Source organism: Crocodylus siamensis, chromosome 3, assembly GCF_052110815.1.
Source record: "Crocodylus siamensis isolate JL-2025a chromosome 3, ASM5211081v1, whole genome shotgun sequence".
In the NCBI taxonomy this organism is placed as follows: Eukaryota; Metazoa; Chordata; order Crocodylia; family Crocodylidae; genus Crocodylus; species Crocodylus siamensis.
In genome coordinates this window covers 187,889,467-187,903,962 of record NC_143397.1, presented here as the reverse complement: position 1 = coordinate 187,903,962, position 14,496 = coordinate 187,889,467, and the positions used below count along the sequence as shown (strand labels likewise).

The 14,496-nt window shown below is 46.5% G+C and overlaps 1 protein-coding gene across 4 annotated transcripts in view; it reads left to right on the top strand.

The window, feature by feature from the left end:
• Window positions 1-330: 330 nt before the first annotated feature.
• The window catches only part of RB1CC1 (RB1 inducible coiled-coil 1), a 152,233-nt gene continuing 138,067 nt past the window's right edge, over window positions 331-14,496 (top strand). For all 4 annotated transcript variants that reach the window (XM_090039959.1, XM_090039957.1, XM_090039956.1 and 1 more), the window contains exon 1: window positions 331-535. The gene's annotated coding sequence lies outside the window, so the exon portion shown is untranslated. The remainder of the gene's footprint in view (window positions 536-14,496) is intronic.

The window sequence follows — 14,496 nt, the reverse complement described above, 5'->3', positions numbered from 1 at the left end:
ATGATGGGCCAGGGCCCAGGCCAACTCACGATATCGCTCTGTGATGGTGGCAGTCTGCAGGGGGCAGCCCCTTGCTCGGCTGGTGGTAACCTGACAGAGCCACCCCCTGCAGGCAGGGTCTTTGCGGTGGAGGGCCAGGAAGGAACCGATCCCAGGGCCGGGCCGCGACGCCCCCTACCCCAGCCACCACGCGCCAAGTCAGGATTTGGTGGTACGCGGGGTCTCCCAGGCTATCACCATGGGCCCACTTCCGCCCACCAGCGGCCCGCTCTGTCCCGGCCTCTCTATGGTTCCGCCTCTCGGCCGGCTGTTCCCAGCATGCAGCGCGGCGGAAGCGAGTGACGACAATAACAAACCTCGGCAGCGGCGGCGACTGCGCTTGGACCTCTCCTGCCGCCCTTCCCCCCGCTCTCTCTTCGCCACTGGGGCTGGGGCCGGGGCCGGGGCCGGCGCTGCTGCCTCACGTAACGCCGCGCGGAGCGGCTGCCGCCGGGCGCCCGCACCCGCTCAGCGCCTCCGGGGCCGCTGCCGCCGGGTAAGTGCGGGCCGGGCTGGGCTGGGCTGGACTGGACGGCTCTAACCGTCCGCACTCCCCGCGGCGGGTGGGGGAGGGGCTGACCTCCCGGGGGCGCTGCCATGGGCAGCGGAGACAAAGAGCTCCCGGAGGAGGGGGGGTCAGAAGGAGCCTGTTTAGGGGGTGCGGGGCAGGTCCGGCCGGGTATATCCGCACCCCTTCCCCCCCATACTCATTCCGTTCTTCACACGCTGGGTCCGTCCTGGCAAGGGGAGTTGCCAGCAAAGTTACTACCAGGAATGACTCAGCCTGTCCCTGCTCCAGTGTTGTTCACTTCTCGCAGGAGCCAAACAAAACAACTGTGCGCCGAGGCCCCTTCGGGTGACTTGAGGTTCTAGCTTCGGTTCCTTTGGGAGTGGGATCGGCCACTTGCCCTCTGGTTGCTTCTTCTGTTAGCGCTTGCAGGAGTGCATCTGACTAGGACCCGAGGAGACTTTTACAACCCCTGTTGCATTTGCCATTCAACAGCTGTAATATGCACTTACTGGGGGTTTTGAAATATCAGCCTTTGTAAGAGCAGTGACTTCCTTTTCCTTTCTTTTCAACCAGACTTACTAGCAGGCTGTTGTAGCCTTTTACTTGACACGTAGAATGCAGCTGTTATCTTTGGAAGTAAAGGTCCTAATGGTTCAAAGGCATCTGCGGTGACCTTGGGGTAACATGCATTAGTTAAGCATGGGCTCAGGTGTTTGTGGGAGCTGAGCTGGGTTGAGTAGATTACTTCTTATGCAATAGCAGAGGTGTTTTTGTGGATATGTCAATGTTCTTTGTCACTGTTTGTCAGGGTGCCAACTTTGTCTATGTTCTCATGGCAGGGGTAATTCTGACGCAGCTCTCGGAGACCTTTTTATCAATAGGTATGAAAACATTTTATAAAATACAATCCTTTTATTTATTCCCATGTGAAGGTAGGCAAACTGAAGCACAGGGAAGTGGTGTCATTCAGATAAAACCACCCAACAGGGTGACCAAGGGGGAGAATTGCATCGGGTATCCTAAATCTCAATCCAAGTGCAGTGCTATAATCACTGTAAAACTTGGCTTTTTATAGTGCTGAGCAGCCATGAAGGGACACGAATCCTCAATCTTCTGACTGCATAATGGAGGCGTTTTCAATCTTTTTGGATCAGTGTACTCCCAGCGGCCAGGCATGGAGCAAGAGTAGTGGTGCACAGCCAGATGTGGAGTGGCAGGGGTGGCATGAGGCTGGATGTGGAGCAGTGGCAGTCGCTGCATCTGAGCTTCCCCTGTGTCTGGCCACGCAGGTGGTGCCTGTGCGGGATGCTGTGTGGCAGCTTTCCGTCCCTGCCTGTCCATGCTTACTTCCTAGGGCCATCTCAAGTACCCCCTGGCATAATGCATTCTTGTTTTCTGATCACTTTGTCCTACCGCTGTGTGTATTAAGCAAGTACTTTATTATGAATGATTAACTAATCTATAAAATGTTTAAAGAACGTTAAATTTATACAAAAACTTTTTTCTTAAGTATCAAGAACTTGAAGATTTTAACTAAGTTGATGTCAGTGTCTGTGAAACTGATGGCAGGTACATTGTGGTGTATACATTCTAGGAAGTCTCCCTGGGGGAGTGAAAGGCCTCTGCATGTTGCTCATGCATAATTTACACATTCTTAATTCTCCAAATGCAAATTGGTTGCATACTTAAATAGTGTTTTCATTAGCTGTTTGTAAAAATCAGGAGTGCCCCAGTTGTTCAGAGATGTAAGAACAACAGCCAGATAAACTTAACAAGACTTCAGTTACTTCCATTGGTGGTATTAAGTCATGTCAGCTTGCTCTGCATCTTTCTCTTAAATAGTCAATTAAAGTAGACACTTAAGATTTTCATAAAGGTTGGAGACTCCAAAATGGAAAAGTAATAGCCGTTCTTCCACCACATGGACAGTGTCCAGGGAGTTGTGGGAGAAACAATGAGCAGTAAGAAGATAGGGAAGGGACAGAAACAAAATCACTCTCTGTAAGTGGTGGATGGAGGAGCATTATACCAATCTATGATATTTTCTTGAATCCAATATAAGTCTTCTCCCCCCCCCCCACTCTGTTCAACATAGGGTTGGGGGAGGAAGCCTCTCATCTTTGATTCTAGTACAAGGTTGGGCGGCAAGTGGTTGCTGCAGGTCTGACTGGCCCTGACCTGGGGTTGGACTTGAAACCACAGTATCTGTTCTTCTTTTCTCCTCCCCATCCCACCTCACCATCTACTCACTTGCTGTTGCTTCTCCCAGAGGTTCCACCTACCCCTTGCACTGTCAGCTTACCATCTGGCTATGGCCCTGCTCTAGCCCAGGGTATGAAACCCACGGTTGCTTCAGCCCTGGCCAGCAACCACTTCTGCATGGCTGGGCTGGGGCTGGACCACAGGTTTTGTCCCAGGCTGGAGGTAGGCCTGAGCAACAGAGCAAGCAACTGTACAGCGGGTAGAGGTCAGGTGGTGGGAGATGGACAGCAAGAACATAAGAACTGCAATTTACTGGGTCAGAATGTAGGTCCATCTTGGCCAGTATTCAGTGTTGCACATGCTTGTTCAGAGGCCAGCGGATGCTATCTGGTGTGGTCTACTTGGTGTCCCTCCTTGGCACAGTAGTTATTAATCTTTGACCATCAGTCTCAGCCCTGTTAAGCCTTTAGTTGTCCCCAGAAATCAGTTGTTGCTTCTTAGTACTCTCCTTGTTTAAGGGAAGCTAATAGCTTACTTTGTGGACACTACCCCATGATCCTTTAAGACAACAAATAGGCCTGTGTCACATACAGAGTGGCTGCTGAAATGAAGCGTGAACAGGGTTTGACCACAGCTTTTTCTACTGCTCTTCCGCTTGCAGCTCCTTCATTTAAGATCTAAGAAGTTCTGATTCAGAGGTTTTTCCCTTAAACCTTGTGCTCGACAGCTACTGATGCACAACTGCAAGAATTTGTCCTGTCCCTTTTTTGAACCTGGTAAAACTTTCAGTTTCTATAACATCTGGTGGCAGTGAGTTGCACACTTTAATTAAACAATGTGTGGAAAAGTTAGCTTAAGAGTTATTACCCACTAGTTTCATTCTGTGACCCCTCCCCCAGTGCAAGGGGCAGAGGTCAGGCCACTTGACTCCCCTGTTGCTTGCCCCTCTGCCACTGTTTGCCTTTCTGCAGTGGTGGGGAAGGGGTGAATTTAGGTCAGCCTTCCAATACTTAGATTCTGTGCATGGAAAATTGTAACAAATATATACATGGAACATTTATATTATCTAATTATTGGGAGGCTGTCTTAAATTAAGCATTGTTTTGGATTTGGATAAATGTGGTAATATCTGTTAGCCAGTGTTGACTTGAAAAAAGTAGCCTCAAAGATGTATCTAAGGAAAACATGCTGGTAGAAATGGCGCTCTATTCTCTTTTTCTAGTGACATAATGATAGTGAATAGCCTGGGCTTCACTCCAGGTTATTATTGGGAACTGGATTGGTGGGATCCACTCTTTTCTGGTTTTTGGTTGTTTTTTTTAAATCCATTAAGAATATTAACATTTTTTTTCATTGTGTCTCAGAGTGAAAGTTGTTTTTATCAGTTTGTTGTTCAAATGGTAGGCTCTTCACGGTAGAGATTGTCTCTATGCTTGGTTTATGTCCTTGTCCTGTTTGCTTTTAAACAGTAATGCACAGAAGGGTTACAAAATGCTTTCTCTTAAAGATCTAGCCTTGTTTTGGAAGAGCTGTCTCCAAGGGGGTGAAGTTATTCTCCTTGTCCATTCAGTGTTTTTCTTGCTTTTCAAGACTATGATGAAAGGGATTAATTGTGGTGTAACAGCTTTGAGGTTGATCATCTTGGTTCATGCAAGTCTCTAAGCAACTGTGAATTACTCTTTAGTCTGTATAAAATGATGTTGAGACCTGAGTGCTTTGTATTATTGATTTTTGTTTTGTGTGATGAAGTGAGAGACTTTTTTTCAGCAAGCCATTTTTTTTTATCAGGTAAAACTTTTTTGGATCAGACATTTCTGGTACTCGGTGTATAGATGGTAGTTGGCAATACTTAACATGAGTCCACTAGAAAATTTCCATGGTATAGAAATGCAATATTTTCTTGAATTGTCAGATATTGTTTTGATTAGTTGCATAACTGACATCTGTGTTGGAGAATGTTACCCACAATAGTAAGATGGCGGCGGGGGGAGGGAGGGTTGCAGAATATTATGTATTTTGAGTAGATTATGAACTCGCATGTAGTTGTTGTAGTTTTGCCATATATCTAAGCTGGTGGTGGTTAGATATTTAACAAAACAGGAGGGAAATGAAACGTTTAGAAATGGACGTGCATACTTTTTCATCCCAGTACCTTTTCCTATATGTAAAAGGGGATACATTTTATGCATGTTATTCTGCATATTGTTTGTAGATCTCAAAGGTGACTGGTAGACATTAATTCAGTTGTGCATTTGGGATCTGACAAATATTGCAGATCCCCAAAATCATGGAGCCTGCCATGCCAGACATGTATGGCAGGATGCATGATTTCTGAGATTAGTGATTTAAAATTCATTAGATACTAGTCATACATCTGTTTAGGCATAGAACTGACTACACATGCCTACTTTGGCTGGAGAGGTCCCTGACTCATAGCTGCTTGCAGTGTATACCTTGAAATGGTGCATACACAGCCAGCTTCATGTGGGCATGGATTGGCAAGCTCCCAGGTCCACATTCGGCATCCAGCTGGTTGTATACCTGCCAGAGTGGGGACAGCTGGGGATCAGGGATGTTCCTGAACACAGGGGGCAGGGGGCTCCCATTTGTGGAGACACTTAAAGCCCTATTGGCCTGCATGGCAGTACTTTTAACATACCATATGTTCACAGTACAAGTCAGCCAGCAAGATGTTCCATATTTTAAATATGGAACAAATCTGTGACTGATTGGCCATTTTATCATGTGATAAATGGTCTCAATGTGTGGTAGGTATTTCACAATAAACATGTAAATCACATGATAAATATAACACATGCCAGGAGCCAGAGTATTTTATTATCTTTGTATCAGGGATGATGAAGGAAATGCCACAATTAAGGACAGTTTTAAGTATATTGCTCAAAAGTATCTAGCAGGTGGGAGAAGACCCTAGGATTTGAGTCCCAAGTCTGTATTTCATTCAGATATTAAGAGGATGGGGACAAGAAATAAAAATAGGTATTCTTTTTACACTTAAACTACCTATTTTCTTTGGGGTTAGGTAAAACTGGTATTGTTATGGCGGTTTTTTTGAACACTTCTGAAGTATTGCAGGCTCATAGCTTGTAAAAATAGTATCAGATTTTTAAGCTAAGTACCGTGCCATAGCATGTTTGTTTGATTTTTCAATGACTACCCATTGAAATATCCAAATAGTGTACCTGCTTACCCAAAAGACTACTACTTTATCTCTTTGTGTCATGTAATATTCCACACTTATGAATGAATCTATGTGCTGAGGATCTCTTCACTGAAGCAAGGGAGGTAGCTGCTTGAAAATGTTTTTCTGGGGGCCAACTGGATATGTTCAGAGTATTAGTCATGATCAATTTACACACTGGGGCAAAAAATGTTGTGTATACTTGGAAAACTTGGGGAGAAGGCTAAAGACAATTAGAAGTGTTAGAAAAGTAATTGTTGCATCAGAATGTGCATGTGTGTATGGAGGAGAGATTATGTTGTAAGGTTTTTGTCTCAAACACTGCAATGTGTGTGTTATAGGGAAATAAAGCAAAGTAACAAGTTAGTTACATGAGGAATAAACAGGAACTCTACTTAATTTTAAGCTTCAATTGATGGTGGAGTGAAGAAAGATCCTGGCTGTTAGTTCTCATCATAGAATTAACACTCATTACTTACTGAGTAGCAATTATGCATCAGCAAGAAGCAAGTACAGACAGTCAAAAAGCCCAGGGTCAAATCAATTCAGTCTTTGCAGGTTACTCTAAACTATGTAGATTGAACTGATAAGCAAGTGAACAGACATTCACTTTTGATTCTGAAAATGCAGCCACATGCCTGCAGTGCGTCAGGCCAGAAGCTGAAGGGTGCTTGCTCAGCTGGAACAGATAGTTTGGGCCAAGGCTAGTCTGCCTGCCCTATGAGGGAGGTTGTGGGGGAGGTACAAAGCATCCTGGGATGCAGGGGGACTCTGAGTTAACTTGAATCTAGAGGGTATCTGGGACAGAAATTCACTAAACCCATTTAACATAAATTAATTAAGTCTGATACTACATCCAGGTTTATCTTAAACTAGTTTGGGCCATTTTGAAAGTGGTTTCTGTGTGCTGAACTTCTGTTGTGTTACAGATTTGAACCAATTTCTGATTACTTGTACTGATTTATTGAGTTAGTTCTGTCTCTAGACAAGGGGTTAAGGCTCTCTACTTTTAATTTTTGTGGTGTTGTTTCATTGCATTTGGTGCCAGCTAGGCGAGAAAGGCATATAAAAACCATACGTACAGTGCCATAGCTAGATTATGGTTGTTCATCTTGTACATGAGAGTTCTGAGGTACACTTGTTCAAGGACTGATTCTAGTGCATGAAATACCTCATAATGTGGAGTTCCTTTGTAAATTGTTGAGGTTAGTCTGCAAAGCTGATGGTGGTACTTAAATGACTTCTGTATCAATAAATCATACATCTGATGAGCTAATTGAGGATTCTGTGGCTACATGAAAATTATGGAGCACTCTCAGGTATACATTTGATCACTCATAAGGCAGGCCAAACTCTTAAGTTAGTTTTGGCTTGCATTTTGAAGTGGAAATTGATAATTAGAGGTTTCTACCAACAACACCCTTCTTCAGGCAGAGGAAGTATCTGCAGTTGTTTTCTTCTTTTCCTGGATGGGATAGAAGCCAGAAGTCAGTCTGCAGGATTGCAGATCAATGAAAATACAAATGTGTGACTGAGGGTCAGAAGGGTGAGAGAGAATGGGTGAGAAACAGGTGGAGTGGGGTGTTGAGGAAGGGAAATGGTGACCTGGTGATAAAATGTAGCTGGTAAATTGTAGAGAGGTTACCTGGGGTATCAGGTGCTAGGCAGGTTATAATGTGCTATAAATCCAATGTCTACATTTAGTCCATAATTTTTGGTATCCACTAGGTTGATGAAGTGAAGTTTGTAGGCCCATCTGCGAAAGGTGTTTTGTAAATTCCCTTTGAGGATTAGAACTGCTAGAGTGGAGAGAGAGTGGTTATCTTGTGACAATTCCACAGGTGATTGAGTGTTTTTGTCTTTGATAGATTTTCAGTGTGCGCTCATTTTGGCACGCAGTTGTTGTTCGCTTTCTCCTACATATTTTCCTTCAGGGCATTTGGTGCACTGGATAAGATGTGTTACATTTCTGGAGGTGCAGGTGTAAGATCCAGGAATGTTGATGGTTCTGTTGTGGGGTGTAGTTATTGTGAGAGTGGTGGAGATATGTTGACAGATTTTACATGTCTTGTCATGGCATGCATGGTCTGGATCCATTCGGTGAGTTTTGGCCGATAGGAAGTTTGCCTTCTGGTGATGTTATTGGTGAGGTTTGATGCTTATTTAAGGGCTAGGATGAGTGGTTCTTTTTTAAGAATTGGGTCATCTAGTATGGGGTGGAATTGGTTGAGGATTTTCTGTATAGGTTCCAGGGAGGGATGGTATGTCATAAATAATGGTGTGTGATTCATGTGGATTTTCCTATTATATTACAGGAATTCTTCTGGAGGAGTGTCCTTGAGTGAAAGCCCTTTTGAGATTTGTGAGGTGACTATCGCAGGTGTTCTCAGTGCAAATTTGGTGGTATTGGAGGGCTTGGCTGTATAGTTTTCTTGGTATGTTTAGGGTTATTGCTGGTTCTGTTCAGATATATGTTGGTTCATGGGTTTTCTTGTATATGGTGGTCTGCAGAGATGTGCGTTTTCTGAAAAATTTTGAATTAGAAAATTTTCCTGTTCCCTAAATAGAGCACCGTCTGATTTAGCATGTTTATTTGACTTACTTTTTTAGCTTTGTTTGCTAAATGTATCCCCTGTTAATTTTATGTCCCAATAGCCACAAGTATTTGAAGTGAAATATTTGATTAGGGAAAAAATTAAATAAAACACATTGAATGTGGTTTAAATGTTACATCCAAACAAATTCAAAGCTTTGTGGAAAGAAATTATATTAATTGGAATACTTGTGAAAATGTAAAGACAATACACAATAGCATGTACTTCCCTTCCATTGTTTGTTTAAATTTACTGTTGACATGCTAATTTTAACACACCCAAAGAAGTGTGCATGATATGCTGTGCTTTGGTTTAGATTTGACCTGCACTGCCAAATAGGTTGCTTTGGATTATTGTGCGGGTGTATTTACCCTCCTGTTTACAAATCAAAAAACTATATATATACTCTTTCACACATTTCTTAGGGATAATTACCTGAAAAACATTGATTAAAACTTTGAAACTGCCAAGCTTGGCTGATATTGTATTGGCATCCATTCATTGTTACTGTCACGGGGTCACATAGGTGCCCCGTGACTGGGATTGAAACTGACAGAGCTGCCGATCACCAGGGCAGCTCAGGTGCCGGTTGCCGGGGCAACCAGGTGGGTCAGGTGGCCAGAAGGGGGCAGGGCTGGGCCTTTATAAACAGCCCAGGCTGGAACCTGACCAGTAGTTCCCCTCTGGCAGCCACAGGAGCCACAGCTCTGCGGGAGAGCTGAGCGGCCTGAGTTGGTGGTTGCAGCCTTATCTTGCAGACTGGCCGCAGTGATGCCAGGGAGGAGTGAACCCTGAAGGGAGGTACGGTGGAAGCCCTGCTGGGGGCTGGGAGTTTGCATTACGAGCGGGGAGGCTCTTTGTTGGTTTCGTTACAGCCGTTTGGGCTCGGGTTGTGTTATGGTTAGCACCGGAGGACTGGGTGAGGCTGTAGGGGTGTGAGGAGGCCTCACGAGGGCTCCCCAGTAGCTTGGGGGTTCCCGGTGCCCAGTGGGAGCACAGCAAGTGGTGCCAGTGGGACATTGCGGTTTGCGCCGGAGAGGCGCGGTGAGCACAGTCTCGGACCCCAGCCCGTGAGGGCGGCACAGGCCCCAGAGTGGGGCAGCGGGCGCGAGAGGCGCGGCACAGGCCCCAGAGTGGGGCAGCGGGCGCGAGGCTCCAGAGAGGGCGAGGAGCGGGAAAAACCTGAGAGACAGGCCCTCTGGGGCGAGGCCTGGGCACGGCAAGCCAGAGGCGCCAGTAGCGGGGTGCAGGTTGCTTAACCGGCCCAGGGGTGCCGGTATCAGGGTGCAGGTTGCTTAACCAGCCCAGGGACGCTGGTAAAGGGGCGATAGCCACGTGACCTACCCAGGGGCGCCGGTAGAGGGGTGTCAGCAGCGTGGGTAGGCCCAGGTAGATTGGAGGGGGGTGCCGGGGAGTAACAAGCCCCAGGGGTGCCAGGTGGGTGACAAGCCCGGGGGTGCCAGAGAGGGGTACCAGGGCAGGACGAGCCCAAGGGGCACCGGAGAGGGCGCCAAAGGGCAAGGGACCCAAACAATGTCCAGAAAACAGCTGTGAGGCTTGGGGCTTGCTGAAGGGGAGGTAGGAGGCATGCATTGCCTTTAAGGCAGGGGTGTGCTGAGGCACCCCATACGGAGTAGGGGTACTAACACTCACACCGTTCACCAGGGGATAAAGGCAGCCTCCCATCTGAACTAACTCATCAAAGACATGGGGGGTGAGAACCAGAGGGTGCTGAATCACCTTGAGTAACGGTAGGGGGCACTAGGGAGTACACGGCCACTCCCTAGGCCCCACTCCCTCACAGTTACTAACAAATAGTATGAAACAATGAAGTTTTAGAAATGGAAAATTTCTCAGGGAAGAATAAAACACTGGAAAATTTTCCACCCCACATGTCTGATGTTCTGTATTTTACCATTCTGGATCATAGTTTCTAAAAAGGAAATGTTGGTTTCTGGGGTATTTAAGAGAGACTCTGATGGAGGGGTTATAATTATTGAATTTCTGATGGAAATCAATTGGAGATTGCAGATTTTCAAATGATGAAGATGGCATCGATATATCTCAAGTACATCATGGGCTTGATGGTATAGCCCCTTGAAGAATTCTTCCAGTTGGCTCATGAAAAGTTTGGCATATTGTGGGACAGTTTTGTTGCCTGTGCCTGTCTCTGCTCGATGATTTGCTCGTGCGCCACCTTTGAGCAGCTGACCTTGCTCACTGAGGAACCTCGTGTAGACTCCGGAGATTACCTTCGGGGTATCCCCCAAACTCGCCTGCCATGACTTCAGATGGTCCTTCAGTCAAGGGGGTCCCTTTTGAGGACGCTTCCAGAGCTGTCATGTGTCCCAGCAGATGTCCGCAGGGCTCCAACCTCCCCTATACCCCGGTCATATGCCAACCTTCAAGATGAGCCTCAGGGTCTTTTGTGGCTATCCCTTATTGATGTCTTCCTTGGTTCCCATGTGTCCTCCCTTGTGGACAGGCACCTCTGCCTCTGAAGAGGCGTCAGAGAGAGGGAGGCGGTATGAGTGTGGCCTGTAATAGGGCAGAACGTGAGAGGCCTAACAGTATGCTGAGTTGGGCTTGGCCTCGTTCTGGAGCAGAATGCAGCTGTTAGAAATATCTGTGAGACTTGGGATGCAGTACAGAGGTGGTTGGAGCTGCATACATAAGCCCAGGAGAACAGGTCATTCTAAGGGCAACCTCCTGTCTAATTAAGACCCTACTCATTTAACACCAAGGCATGGCAGATGAGAGAGGTGGGTGGCATGCCCAGAGGCAGGTGGGAGATTAGCACTGTGGCTGGTTGGGGAATTCCCACCTTGCCACAATAAGCTGGTAACATCTATGGTGGCTAAAAGGGTGTTGCTGGGAAGATAGTCTATATTTTAAATTTTTTTCATAGAAAGTCTGTTCAGTCTTTGACAGAACTCACTCTTTGGGGAATAAGAGGTTTTAGGATGTATTTAATGAAACCTGATATTTCCTCAGGGTTACGTCGTTGGATATGATAGGTGTGCCTGGGTTCCCTTGTTTGGATTGTAGGCAGCATGTAAAAAGGTGGGGGGGGGAATCAAGCTCTGTAGCTTTTTTTTGTATTTCACTGGAAATAATTTGATGGTAGTTCTGACTTTTAAGGTGATATTATGGTGGCATTGATGCGCGAGGCACCAAGATGGCGAGCCCCGCCCTTCTTCCCCGCAACCATCACAAAAGGGTAAAACAAACACTACTATACCATTACTTCCGTTATCAGAGTGTCACCAACATAGGTGAGGTCAGCTAGTCTGCAGTGCGAAATAAGGCCGGACACAGAACCTTGAGAGGTGATAGGTGAAAACAGCCAGCTCACTGTTGAGCATGTCACCTGAGTGATATAAGGGAGCGCACAGCCGCACCCAAGCGAGGTCATTCATCACCTGCTTCGATTATCACAAGGGATGCTAGCCTGATCACCTAGCTTTCGCCTCCCGTTCATGATTAGCAACCACCGAACGTCGCTTCATCACCAGCCCCGACATGATTAGCAGTTTACTTCTCGGCATCTTGTGTCTCTCCTCAACACTCACTGTGAGTAAATAAACTTCTACCTTCGCCTACTCTTCGCTTCCATGACTATCTCCTCACCTCCAGTCTCTTCGGGTGACGTGAGCTGGACTCGCGTTAACCGTCCCATAGAGAGCTAATCGGCCCTTCTAACCCCTCTGTTCCGGTCCCTTGTGCTGTGATCAGACAGCAGCGTGACAAAGGGGAGTTAGATCTTCCTCTACTTTTTTGTAGTAGGTGGTGTCAGAGTTGTCTGTTAACTTCCTTTATGTAGCCTTCAAGGTTAAGGATAACTATAGCTCCTCCTTTATCTGCTGGTTCTATTACTATTTGGTGGTTGGATCTTGGAGATTCTATGGCCCTTCTCTCTGAGGGGGGAGATGTTGTTATGGTGGAGTGTGTTGGTTGATTATTTCATTGATCATTCTTTCCTGGAAGCAGTCAATATAGTGGTCAAGGTTAGAATTTTGTCCACTGTGAGGTATGCAGTCTGATGTTTTTGGGGGGTTGATTTTTTTTTTTTTTCGATGTTGTCAAAGGATGAAGTATTGAGGGAAGTGGATTCATCTTGGTTGTAAAAATATTCCTTGAGGCGGAAGAATTATTATAGTTTTTCACATTGTAGCATTGTCATTGATTGATATATCAAAACATGTTGATTTAGAACTAAATATATTTTTTACAGTAGATTTGGTACATATGTTTCTTGGGCGGGGTGGGGTCTGTGCATGCACACACACATACACATACCACACCCTCCCCTTCCCCCTAACATATTTGGATTGTTAGAATCCTACCTTTTTAGTATACTGTAAAATGGTGTAATAATCACTAGATGATTAACTTATTGAACACATTTGTATCAATCTGCATTAAGATAGCAACTTGAATTTAATTAAGTTCACAAAACCAGCATTTCATGTTTAGCAAACAATACTTTGTTTGCTAAACAAGACAAGAAGCCCTCCTTTAAATACATAGTGGGTAAAAAGAGGGTTCCGGGTAATGTGGGGCCCCTGCAGGACACATTAGGAAATTTGGCCATCACGCCAGATGACAAAGCCAACTTGTTTAACAATTTCTTTGCCACTATTTTCCTAAGCAGGGACTGGAACAGTCACCCCCCCTCCCCCGCTGGGCCCCCCTCAGGCCCCAGGGGAGGCACACCTAGGCCAAGGGTTAGTGAGGAACTAGTTAGGGAACTTCTGGAGGGACTCGGTGCATTCAAGTCAGCTGGTCCAGATGATCTCCACCCTAGAGTACTAAAGGAATTGGCTGAGGTCATTGCAGGACCCCTGGCATGGCTTTATAAGCATTCGTGGTGCACTGGTGTGGTGCCAGAGGACTGGAAGAGGGCCAGCGTGGTCCCATCTTCAAAAAGGGGAGGAAGGAGGACCCGGGAAACTATAGGCTAGTTAGTCTTACCTTGATCCTAGGCAAGCTGTTTGAGAGAATTATTGTGGCACATGTCCACAAGGGGCCAGCAGGGGAGGTCATGATTAGGGGCAACCAACATGGGTTCATTAGTGGCAGGTCCTGTCAGACCACCCTGGTGGCCTTCTATAATCAGATCACCAAATCATTAGATGCAGGGGTAGCAGCGGACATAGTCGTCCTGGACTTTCGGAAGGCCTTCAACACTGTCTCTCACCCTGTTCTCATTAAGAAACTGGGGGGCTGTGGTGTAGACACCCTCACAGTCAATTGGGTCGCCAACTGGCTGGAGGGCCGCACCCAGAGAGTGGTGGTGGATGGGTCATTTTTGACCTGGAGGGATGTGGGCAGTGGGGTTCCACTGGGCTCGGTCCTCAGGCTTGCAGTGTTCAACATCTTCATCAGTGACTTGGATGAGCGGGTAAAAAGCACCCTGTTGAAATTTGCTGATGACACTAAGATGTGGGGGGATGTGGGCATGCTAGAAGGGAGGAATAGGCTGCAATCGGACCTAGACAGGTTACAGGGGTGAGTGCATGAGAATAGGATGGGATTCAACACTGACAAGTACAAAGTAATGCACCTGGGGAGGAAGAACCAACACCATACCTACAGGCTGGGGAACTCCCTTCTTATCAGTACAGAGGCAGAAAAGGATCTTGGAGTCATCATTGACTCCAAGATGAACATGGGCCGACAGTGTGGGGATGCAGTCAGGAAGGTCAACCGTACCTTGTCATGCATCCACAGATGCATATCGAGCAGGTGCAAGGAAGTGATACTCCCCTTCTATGCGGCACTGGTCAGGCCACAGCTGGACTACTGCGTCCAGTTCTGGATGCTGCACTTCAAGAGGGATGTGGAGAACATGGAGAGGGCCACTCGCATGATCAGGGGGCAGCAGGGCAGGCCCTACGAGGAGAGGCTAAGGGACCTGAGCCTGTTCAGCCTCCACAAGAGAAAGC